The sequence below is a fragment of the Cetorhinus maximus genome, chromosome 20, assembly GCF_964194155.1.
Source record: "Cetorhinus maximus chromosome 20, sCetMax3.hap1.1, whole genome shotgun sequence".
In the NCBI taxonomy this organism is placed as follows: domain Eukaryota; kingdom Metazoa; phylum Chordata; class Chondrichthyes; order Lamniformes; family Cetorhinidae; genus Cetorhinus; species Cetorhinus maximus.
In genome coordinates, this window is record NC_135898.1 from 39358945 (window position 1) to 39371611 (window position 12667).

The 12667-nt window shown below is 45.0% G+C and overlaps 1 protein-coding gene across 1 annotated transcript in view; it reads left to right on the plus strand.

Moving 5' to 3' along the window:
- pcdh15b (protocadherin-related 15b) overlaps positions 1–12667 on the plus strand; it is a 1616824-nt gene that overhangs the window by 238562 nt on the left and 1365595 nt on the right. Inside the window, exon 3 of the mRNA XM_078565941.1 lies at positions 2412–2467. The gene's annotated coding sequence lies outside the window, so the exon portion shown is untranslated. The remainder of the gene's footprint in view (positions 1–2411; positions 2468–12667) is intronic.

The following is a 12667-nucleotide window of genomic DNA, read 5'->3' on the forward strand; positions in this document are numbered from 1 at the left end:
CAGGATAAATCCAATCCTGCCAAATACCGCCTCATCAGCCTCCTCTTGATCATCAGAGAAGTGATGGAAAGTACCATCGACAGTGCTATCAAGCAGCACTTACACAGCAGTGGCCTGTTCACTGATGCTCACTTTGGGTTCCACCAGGGCCACTCAGCTCCTAACCTCATTACAGCCTTGATGTAAATATAGACAAAAGAGCTGGAATCAAGAGGTGAGATGAGAGTGACTGCCCTTGACATCAAGGCAGCATTTGACTGAGTGTAGCATCAAGGAGCCTAGTAAAATTGAAGTCAATGGGAATTGGGGGAAGACTGTCTGGTCGTTGGAGTCATACTGAGCACAAAGGATATGGTCGTGATTGTTGAAGGCCAGTCGTCTCAGTCCCAGGATATTGCTGCATGGGTTCCTCAGGGTAGTGTCCTAGGCCCAGCCGTCTTCAGTTGTTTCATCAATGATCTTCCTTCCATCATAAGGGGATGTTCGCTCTTGATTGCACAATCTTCCGTACCATTCACAACTTCCCAGTTACTGAAGTAGTCCTTGGTCCTATGCAGCAAGACTTGCACACCGTTCAGGCTTGGGTTGATAAGTAGCAAGTGACATTCATGCCACACAAGTGCCAGGCAATGATCAACTCCACCAATAGAGAATCTAACCATTTCCTCTTGTTATGATCTCAGTAGAAACCAGTAACTTTTTTCTGGAAATCTGAAAACCCAGGTATTTACTAAAAGAATGAAGCCACAAGGTTCACTGTTTAAAACAAAATAGCTTTATTACACCAAAATCAAAGAACATGAATACTGAAACTATACTCTATCTTAAACAGTCAATTATGTTAAAGATGTCAAACAATGAACACAAGTTACTTATACTTTAAGCTGAACTTCTTAAATTCAAATTTCCCTCTATACCCAATGAACTTACACCTCAAAGTCTATAGGATACTTATCAAAAATTGGAAGAATAACCACTTGGCCTGAATACTGTTTCAAAGATCCATTTAAAGGTTGAGATTTTTTGAGTTTTCTCTTCCATTAAGGTTGTCCCTTTAAATCTCCTCGAACTGTCCCACGGTTGTCGAATCCCAGTTCAGCCCTGTCATCGCTAATGTTTTAACTTAGCCCCTTTAGGTCAGAACGCGCCTAGATCTAATGTGCTTTAATGCTGGAGTCTTGCATCTAGAAACTTTTTCTCTCCTCAGCTTGAGTCCTTGAGTCCAACTCAATGTCAATGGATTCCATAAGTTTTCAGAGTTCAAAGCCTTTTAGCCTGCACAAAGAATTTCAACTGAATTTGGCTTGAAAGCCAAAGCTAAACTGCTTGAAAACAGAACTGCACACATGAATCTATCATACCCACCCTGTAATTAACTTATTGTTTATCTTTCTCTACTATTTTTCTCTCCCAGGCAACTTGCTCATATGATCAGTTACTGGAAGCAAGTTTTTTCTTACAAGAAATCTTCTTCCAGAGAAACTTAATTCTGAAAGAGACCATCACCCCAACATAAAATACAGATTTTTACCCAAAAGCACTTGGACCATCATTGACATTCAATGTGTTGTCACACACTGAATTCCCCCTATCACCTTCCCGGGGTTTACTATTGAGCAGAACCTGAACTGGACCAGTCATATTAATTCTGTGGCTACAAGAACAGGTCAGAGAGTGGGAATTCTGAGGTTAGTAACTCACCTCCTGGCTCCCCAAAGCCTGTCCACCATCCTCAAGCCACAAGTCAGGACTATATTGGAATATTCTCCACTTACCTGGATGAGTGTGGCTCCAACGACACGAGGAAGCTTGACACCATCCTGGACAAAGCAGTACATTTAATAGACACACCATCCATCAACTTAAACATCCACCCCCTCCACCACCAATGCACAGTGGCAGCAGTGTGTACTGTATACTGGATGTATTGCAGCAACTCACCAAGGCTCCTTCAACAGTACTTTCCACATTTGTAACCTCTACCACCTAGATGGACAAGGGCAGCAGATGCATGGGAACACCGCCACCTGCAAGTTCCCTCCAAGCTGTTGCCATTCTGACTTGGCTGCATAGATTCATAGGTTAAAGGTTGTTGCTTGTCTGAAATAAGCATTTACCTGATTTACTAAATATGAATAATTTAATGTGGCACGGCTCAGTCGATGAGTACCAATAAGGAATGTATGCAGCAGAAAACTGAGCAATCAAATTTCCAATACTTTTTTTAAACTACTAATTCTAAACTGTAAAACATTAGTGAAATTGTTCACATAATGGATTGAGTCACCATTACAGATTTTTCAACTAGTTGAAACTGTAACCATGTAAGTAACGTTTAAGGCAGAATTAAACAATTCTGAATAAAATGCTGATTACTCATGCAGTTCCTTACGCTCTGTTTTAATTCTCAGGAAAACATTTACTCAGAGCCTTACACCTGTGTTGACTGCCTGGGGCTCAGTTTGAGGTAATTGCTTGCAACTTGAATTATCGGCTTGGGCTTTGGTAGCTGTTTTATTTTCTGTTATTTTGTTTGATATATATTTCATGCCAAGCCACTCCGCTCTTGTTTGTCACCCTGTCAGTGCTGGAATTCTAGCCACTCGCTATACGTGTGGTTCACTTGGCAGTTTGACTTGGCCTGTGCTCACCTTTGTGGCAGGGGCTGATTTGCTCTCCATGTTCCCTTTGGCAAGTGGACCTGCAATGTAAGCTCTCATTAATGACTCAACATCCCTTCACCCAAAACAAAAACAGAATTACCTGGAAAAACTCAGCAGGTCTGGCAGCATCGGTGGAGAAGAAATCAGTTAACATTTCGAGTCTTCATGACCCTTCGGCAGAACTGAGTATAGTTAGGAGAAAGGTGAAATATAAGCCGCCTATCCCTTCACCCAAGCTTCCTTTACCTTATTTACTTGGTGTTCTCATCCTAGGTTGCACCAATCCAACTAACATTTTTCCACATAGTGAGTCCTGACCTGCTTTGCTGATGATGAAATCCATCCTTTCCCACAACATTCCTGGCCTAACCTTGACCTGCTTTAACCACCCCTGAATCGTTTCCCCTGAAGCCAATTTAATCCTGTTCGCTTGTGTTCAGTCTCTACTGTAGTTGTTGACTGTACATATGATTCAGTGGTTGGGTATGGCATTACAACCACACTGACAAATACAGTAAGGAAGCTATACATGGGGAATCTCTAGCCTGTCAAGCTCAACTACCTTTTGAAGTGATTGTTTCATCATCATCTAAATTCTTCCTGACCTAACCACCCACATACCAGTTCCAAGTATTACATAGTCTGTTTGCACACCAAAAATCTTATGGGATCATTGACTGTATAAATAGAGGCATGGTGTATAAAAGCAAGGAAGTAATGCTCAACTTTTATAAACCATTAATTAGGCTTCAGCTATGGAATCCATACTTGAGGAAGGATGTCAAGGCCTTGGAGAGGATACAGAAGAAATTGAGTAGAATTGTACCAAGGATAATGAACCTCAATGTTCTCCTCAGAGAACATTCTCCCTAAGGGGAGATTTAATAGCGATGTTCAAGATTTTGAGAGGGTTTGATAGGATAGATAAAGAGAAATTATTTCCATTGGTAGGTGTTTCAGTAACCAGAGGACACAGATTTAAGGTAAGTAGGAAAAGAACTAAAGGGGAGATGAGACCTTTTTTACACAGCGAGTTGCTTTGATTTGGATCAAAGCCTACCTATTTGCTTGCTCACCAAGAGTGGTAAGCATACCTTTAACTATGCTTGTTCTCCCCTATCACCTCTGGCCCAATATCCTTCTAGCCACATCTTCGGGTTTTTCAGTTGAACCCTCTTTGCATCGCCTTTTTAACAATGTCTGACAAATCTTATTACCTTTGCAATTTCTACCATGTTGTGATACAGCAAACTATTATCCTTGTGGCTGCCACCTGTGCTTCATTCCTAGATTGGGCTGCTGCCAGGCCTGTGCCTGCAATGTCTCTCCTCACCTGCCAAGTCCCAACTGCCTATGTAGCAACACCTCTTCTACACTTATTCTCTATTGTTACAACCAGGTTAGGAGGGGTGAACTGACTCCTTTCTTTGTTCTACTCCTGGGATGGTCCTAGCAGAGTTTAAATTTAAAAGGGAGCTAATATTGCCAATTCAATATATATTTAACTGTGTGTAGCTCGATGTAAGAAATAAGCCAGCCAGGTTCCTTAAGTTAACAAGTAAAGAGTTAGTTTTAATGTTAAAACTCACTGAGGCAAAGATGCAAAAATTATTAATAAAAAGTTTAAAATATACAAATACGTCCAACCATCCACTAATGCAAAAAGTGCACGCACACGACCCCCCACAGCATACAAAAAATGAATAAAACTGTGCAGAGTATCAGATCTTAAAACTCTGCCAATTAAAAAGTAAAGTCAGAAAATAAAATTAACAGATTGTCCGCATGCTTGTTTATCGCTGAAGGATCACTTTCCACAATAGCTGCTGGTACTTAGGTTTCTCACTGGAACAGTCATTCTGTAGTTGTGGCTGGTTGATTCTCTTTTCCCTTGGAGACAGTTTTGTTGGTTCAGAATCTCTCTTTTAGAATTCTCGGTCTACAGAAATTCGGTCTTCTGGTGGGTTTTCAAATCAAACAGCTCAGCTTTGATGAGAGAGATTTCAGAAAAAAAAGAGATGGGGCAAGGCTGGTGCCCCTTTGGCAGTCTTCCTGACTGTTAATTCAAATCCTGTATATTTTACACTCCAAGAGCTGGATCACGTGACCGCTCTCTGGTTTCAATCTAGCTTTATCTTAGCCACTGTCCCTGAGAGCTCCGTAGACTCTGTGTCTCCATGAAGCAGCTTGTGCCCTTTGCAAATGCAACATAGTTGTAGCTGCAGGCCAGTGTTCTTTGCTTAGCAGAAGTGTCCATTTCAAAAAGTTCAATACATATATATATCTAGCCAATTACATTATAAAGTAACATATGTTCAGCTGATGTCATGATGAAATAATATTCGATATAAGACATCTTCATAACTCTATCCTGACCTAAAATCAAGCAGATGTCAAATCTTTAAAATAAGACAGATGCTGACATCAAACATCATAAAAGTACATGCGTATAAACTACATGGAAACATAGGAGACATATAGGAGAGAAGACCAAAAGGGAGAAACAGATTTACAGAAAGAGTGAAACGTATACAATTATGCAGAATTAAGAGCGATACAAAAAACACAGAGATAATAGTGTGCAATAGCAATACGTAGAAAGAGGGAGAAAAAGAGTGGAGGACAAAAAACACATTCAAGTGTCATATATGGAATTAGAGGATGGGGAAGAAAGCTGAGATGCAGAAGTTGGATTTTCCTGACTCTTGTCCTTGAGAACAGCAAATTTCTCAAATGCAAAAGTCAGGGAATAGGGGTGGAGTCCCAGCTCATTTGGGACTTTGATCCATTTACATTCCACAGGATTTCCTGGGGTAAGGGGATTGGGTTGTGGTTGGCCTGCACCAGCATGTTCATGGTTTTTAAAATCATTCAGTTGAGACAAAGGATGGATTGTCAGAATTTACAGGGGGGTTTTATGGACACATATTGCATTAAAATAATTTGGAAAAGGTCCTGCCTATAATTTTTATTTTAATGCATTGTGTTTTGCATGATGAAATACTCCTATATTATAAAATCACGTATCCTTTGGCTTTCTGTAGAAGCACTATGAGAATTCTGAGATGTTTCTGTCACATTTCAGGCTGCCACTTGCAAATTTCTGGTTACAAGTTTTATTTAAAAAACAACAGGTGAGAAAGAAAGCCAGCCAGTTCTTGATTATTCCTTTTGACCTTGTTGAGCAACTGAGGAATAGAAAAGCGGCCGAGAAACACCTTTGAATGATATTGGCATCTGTTTCTGAATGGTTAGTCTTTAAGGAGGTGTCCAAGCAACAATGGGACCTTCTGGGTGGAATCACCCCAGATTTTCACTAAGTGCAGTAGCGGGCAGGCTAAACAAGGTTTTACCCATCAGCTGCACTGACAGCTTTTCACGCCGTATCGTCCCAAACCTGCCGCATTAATTTTGCATTCCCAGGAAACACCCATGATGGGCTGGCTCTCATTCGTCCACCATGACACCATCTTGCCGCTTCATCAAACTGGGCACCATATTTAAAGTGCAGCCACGTGCACACCTCTCAGTGCTCCCTGGCCATGACTGCTGCAAAGAAGACATGGCCCCGAAAGGCAAAATGACCACAGACCCCAGATTCAATGACATGTCTCTCGAGTGCCTTTTGGATGCAGTGAGGACTCACCGTGATGTCGTCTACCTCTGCTATGGCTGCAGGATGGGCAGCAACCTCACTAATCCAGTTTAGGAGGCGGTGGCAGTGGTGGTCAGTGCCAACGCCCTTCATAAGAGGACATCCACCAGTGTTGCAAGAAGATGAATGATCTCTTGCATTCCACCAGGGTAAGTCACTCTTCTCATCACTCTCAACTCACATGGGGTGGCATCATCCCAGATTTTCAAGTGCTTTAGTGGGTGGGGAAAACAACGTTTTACCCGTGGACCGCAATTGCGGCTTCTCACGCCCGTATGGTCCAAACCTGCTGCATTAATTATGCATTCAACTCACAGGTTCACAAACTCATCACACATCCACAGGGCCCTCACTCACTGCCAGTTCAAGGGACACAACCATTCACTCTCTCATACACACCTTCATGGTCCTCATCTGATCCATTGGACCACTCACCACCTACACGTGCCAGGCACACTTATATCTGGCCTGGCAGGCATCCTGCTAACACTCTCTCCATCCCTATTCAAGCAGACAAGCTGGTACAAAACAAGAGAGAGAGATCGGAGACTGGTGGAAGAATGCCTGCAATCAAGAGACTCATGGAGTTTGAAATCAGAGCCATCCAGCTGGCCGGTGAGGATCTGGACTGTTCCTGTGCTGACGTTGAGGTCAGCGGTGTTCTACCAAGTGAGGATCCAGCAGTGCAACATCCATCGGACAGCCATGCTGTGAATGATGTGTCCTTTTTCACAGGCCACTGCCAAGCACTAATTATCTCTCCCTGTTTTCGCAGGCACATATGCCAAACAGCCGATGGCATCCACAACCGTGGCCTCCAATCAAGCCCCGAAGAAACCTCTGAATAGGAATCTGAAGGCACCCTTTTTGAACTCCCATCACAGTTCTCACACACACCTTCCACCATCGCATAGGCAAACACCTCAGTGGGACCTAACTTTACATTAGCCTCAAGATTATAATCTGGTGAGCACATCACACTTTCTCATCTACAGCAGGCAGCAGTAGGGACTTCTCAGGTGTCTGGCACTCGGAGGACTGCTGGGGGCCAGAAATGGCTGAGTCCGAGTCAGATGAGAAGCCTCTGCACTCTGCTATGTCACAGTTGCTGGAGCTGCAGAAGCAATCTCGGGAATATCAGGAAGACATGTCCGCTGCACTCCTCAGGTTGCAAGGCATGATGGAGGAGTCCATCCATCTTCCGGCCGAGGTGAAAGCGCCGGCATGCCAACACATTGAGGTCAACACTGGTAGGATAACGGCTGCCATGGAGAGCTTGGTCCAGGATGTTGCTCCTGCTCTGTTGTGTGGGCTGAACTCCATCGCTGATGCCATAGATGGCCTCCAACAGTGTGTACATGAGAGGGGTGCAGGGTAGCACGATCTCACCCCAGCTACCTCTTCTCCTCACGGAGTCAGCCAGGGGCCCTTGGGCACCCATAGGGAGGAGGATCAGCAGGCGCACACACCAGGGCCATCCACCCAGGTGATTACAGGAGGTCCAGCCCATCCTAATTCCCTCTTCCTGTGATCCCAACAGCTCTAGCTCCACAGCTCGAGGAGGGTGCCACTGCCACACAGCAGGCCACCAAAAGCAGGGCAGGGCCCTCCAGAGGACGCCGGTCAAAGTTCATGACAGTAGCAGTCAGCAGGCTGCCGCCACCTCCGCTGTGAATGCCCAGGGAGCACCAAGATGTAGTGGGTAAGGAAGGTTAAGAAGATGTAAGCAAAAAGATAAAAGCAAAATACTGTGGATGCTGGAAATCTGAAACAAAAACAAAAATTGCTGAAAAAACTCAGCAGGTCTGACAGCATCTGTGGAGAGGAAGACAGAGTTAACGTTTCGAGTCTGCATGACTCTTTATCAGAACTAAAGAGGAATAGAAATATAGTGAAATATAAGGTGTTTAAGGGGGGATGGGACAGGTGGAGCTGGATAGCGGGCCAGTGATAGGTGAAGGTTGAGGAGAGATTGCCAAAGATGTCATAAACAAAAGGGTGTTGACGGTAGTGATATTAGCTGAAGGATGTGCTAATGGTGACATTAAAGGTAGAAAGCAGGATTAGCAAGTGACAGATGGCCCTAGTGGGGGTGGGGTGGGGGGAAGGGGTCGAAAAGGGCTAAAAGGTGGAGATAAAACAGTGGATAGAAACATAGAAATTAGGAGCAGGAGTAGGCCATTCGGCCCTTCGAGCCTGCTCCGCCATTCATTATGATCATGGCTGATCATCCAACTCAATAGCCTGCTCCTGCTTTCTCCCCATACCCTTTGATCCCTTTCGTCCCAAGAGCTATATCTAACTCCTTCTTGAAAACATACAATATTTTGGTCTCAACTACTTTCTGTGGTAACGAATTCCACAGGCTTACCAATCTCTGGGTGAATGAATTTCTCATCATCTCAGTCCTAAATGGTCTACCCTGTATTCTCAGGCTGTGACCCCTGGTTCTGGACTCCCTCATCATCGGGAACATCCTTCCTGCATCTACCCTGTCTAGTTCTGTTAGAATTTTATAGGTTTCAATGAGATCCCCCCTCATTCTTCTGAACTCCAGCGAATATAATCCTAATTGACTCAATTTCTCCTCATATGTCAGTCTCGCCATCCCAGGAATTAGTCTGGTAAACCTTCGCTGCACACCCTCTATAGCAAGAACATCCTTCCTCAGATAAGCAGACCAAAACTGCACACAAAATTCCAGGTGTGGTCTTACCAAGGTCCTGTACAATTGCAGCAAGACATCCCTGTTACCGTACTCGAATCCTCTGGCTATGAAGGCCAACATACCAATTGCCTTCTTTACCGCCTGCTGCACCTGCATGCTTACCTTCAGCGACTGGTGTACAAGGACACCCAGGTCTTGTTGCACATTCCCCTCTCTCAATTTATAGCCATTCAGATAATAAGCTGCCTTCTTGTTTTTGATACCAAAATGGATAACCTCACATTTCTCCACATTATGCTGCATCTGCCATGCATTTGCCCACTCACTCAGCTTGTCCAAATCACACTGAAGCATCTCTGCATCCTCCTCACAGCTCACCCTCCCACCTAGCTTTGTGTCATCTGCAAATTTGGAGATATATTTAATTCCCTCATCTAAATCATTAATATATATTGTGAATAACTGGGGTCTCAGCACTGATCCCTGCGGTACCCCACTAGTCACTGCCTGCCATTAGGAAAAAGACTCGTTTATTCCTACTCTTTGTTTCCTGTCTGCCAACCAGTTTCTTATCCATCTCAATATACTACCCCCAATCCCATGCGCTTTACTTTTACATGCCAATCTCTTATGTGGGACTTTGTCGAAAGCCTTCTGAAAGTCCAAATAAACCACATCCACTGGCTCCCCCTCATCAACTCTACCAGTTACATCCTCGAAAAATTCTAGTAGATTTGTCAAGCATGATTTCCCTTTCATAAATCCATGCTGACTCTGACAGATTCTGCCACTGTTTTCCATGTGCTCAGCTATTTAATCTTTTATAATAGACTCTATCATTGTCCCCAATAAGACATTAGGCTGACTGGTCTATAATTCCCTGTTTTCTCTCTGCCTCCCATTTGAAATAGTGGGGTTACATTAGCTACCCTCCAATCTGTAGGAACTGTTCCAGAGTCTATAGAATCTCGGAAGATGACCACCAATGCATCCACTATTTCTAGGGCCACTTCCTTAAGTACTCTGGGATGTAGATTATCAGGTCCCAGGGATTTATTGGCCTTCAATCCCATCAATTTCCCCAACACCGTTTCCCTACAAATACTGATTTCTTTCAGTTCCTCCCTCTCACTAAACCCTGTGTTTCCCAACATTTCTGGTATGTTATTTGTATCCTCCTTTGTGAAGACAGAACCAAAGTATGTATTTAGTTGGTCAGCCATTTCTTTGTTCCCCATTATAAATTCACCTGTTTCTGACTGTAAGGGACCTACATTTGTCTTCACCAATCTTTTTCTATTCACATACCTATAGAAAATTTTACAGTCAGTTTTTATGTTCCCTGCAAGGTTACTCTCGTACTCTATTTTCCCCTTCTTAATCAATCCCTTGGTCCTGTAAAGGGATGGAAATAAATTTTTAAAACAATAAAAGAAGTAGCTGGGAAAAGAAAAATATATATATGAAAATACATATAATAATTATTAGAAAAAAGGGGATCAAAAAGGGGGTGAGAGGATGGAGGAAAGAGTTCATGATCTGAAGTTGTTGAACTCAATGTTGAGTCCGGAAGGCTGTAAAGTGCCTAATTGGAAGATAAGGTGCTGTTCCTTCAGTTTGCGTTGAGCTTCACTGGAACATTGCAGCAGGCCAAGGACAGACATGTGGGCATGAGAGCAGGGTGGTGTGTTGAAATGGCAAGCGACAGGAATGCCTGGGTCATGCTTGCAGAAAGACTGAAGGGCTTGAAGGGTTGCGTGTTGGACTTCAAGGTTGAGGCGCGTTGAGGGGGAGAAAAGACTGCCCTGCGGTCGAAGGTAGCACGCAAGCACATATGTGGCAGGGCGGGGGGGATGGGCGAGGGAAGTGGCCATGCATTAGGGTCACCTCATATAAAGTGGTCACCCAGTCTGCGTTTGGTCTATTATTACACCTCCAGCTCCTGCATCTGCTCCTCAGCCAGCTGCTCTCCCCGTTGCAGCACCAGTTTGTAAAGGGCGTAGCAGACAACAATGATGCGTGACACCCTCTGTGGACTATAATACAGGGCTCCACCAGACCAATCCAGGCACTGGAACCTCATTTTCAGCATCCCGATGGTTTGCTCCACCAAGTTATCAGCTACAGCATGAGCCTCATTATATCTTCACTGTGCTGCAGTCTGAGGCCACCGCACGGGTGTCATCAGCCACATCCTGTGCGAGTAGTCCTTGACCTCTAGGAGACATCCCTGCAGCCTCTGTGGACCCTGGAAGATGTCAGGGTTCTGTGACCAACTGAGAATGTAGGAGTTGTGGACACTCTTTGGAAACTGTGCACAGACCTGCAAGATGCATTTTTGGTGGTCGTCCACTAGCTGCACATTCAATGAATGGAATCCCTTGTGGTTGACATAGTTGACTATATGTTGCGACAGAGATCTGAGTGGCAGGTAAGTGCAGTTGATGGTACCCTGCACCTGTGGGAAACTCGAGACCTGGGCAAATCCAATCGTCCCTGCATCCTGGCTCTCCTGGTCCCACGCGAAATGCACAAAGTTGTGTGCCCTCACAAAAGTGGCATCTGTGACATTATGGATGCATTTGTGGGTGGAGGCGTGTGATATCCCACACAGGTCACCCGTGGAGCCCTGAAAGGAGCCACTGGCATAGAAACAGGAGCCGCTGTCACTTGCACGGCCACTGGCAGTGGATGCCCTCCATGTCCCCATGGCGCTAAATCCCGCAGTAGCTGACAGATGTGACTGACCAGTTCCCTAGACATGCACAGTCTTCAACGACACTGATTCTCTGCAGGATTGAAAGGTGGCGTCTATTGAACCTGGGTCTAGCTAGGCACCACCCAGCGATGGCTCGTTGTAGCTCTTCAGCGGCATGTGTGGGAGTCTCAGCCGCCCCTTTTACCAGAGGGTGCTGCTCCTCCCTCTGCGCAGCCAGGCACCTCAGTCAGTCTCTTCTCCATTGTCTCCACTCTCTGTACGCCACGAGGCATACAGCTAGTTCACCAGGCTCCATGATGCTGATATACTTCTCCTGCAGGATGAAAGAGAGAGATGCATAGGTATACTAAGAACCTTTCTTGTTTAAGTCTGAAGGCCCTTGAATGCTTCCCAGAGAGTGCCGGCCACCATTTGGATGGCCAGAGATTAGTGCGTTGCATGGCTGCCCGTAACCCCACATTCCTCCAGCCCACTCCACCCGACTCATTGGTGGTAGCTTTGCCCATTGGACTGCATGCTGTGCTCTCAGCTCAGGCGCACTGCACAGCTAACCTGCACTGCAAGGCTGCGCTGTTCGTTTGAACCATGAGGTAGACTGGTCCAAACCTGAATGATGACATTGTAAGGGGCAGTGAGCGCCTCCACCAGTGATTGCTCCATGGCCAGCTTTAGCGAGGAGATTGTCAAATGTGCTCAGTCACCCAATGGTTCTGCAGTCCACTAAAATACTCCTTAGTTTGCAGTCTGTGCCTGAGGGGTGAAAAACTCTGGAGTACTTGGTGGCACTCTGATGCCTCTGCGTTGCTTGAGTGGGCAGATAAGCCAGAGGCTCGACTCCAATCATATCAATGTGGCTGTGTCTGAACTGTCTTGGCTGCAGAGAATTGGTCACTTTATATGAGGTGACCCTAATACATGGCCACTTCCCTCGCCCATCCCCCCCGCCCTGCTACATATGTGCT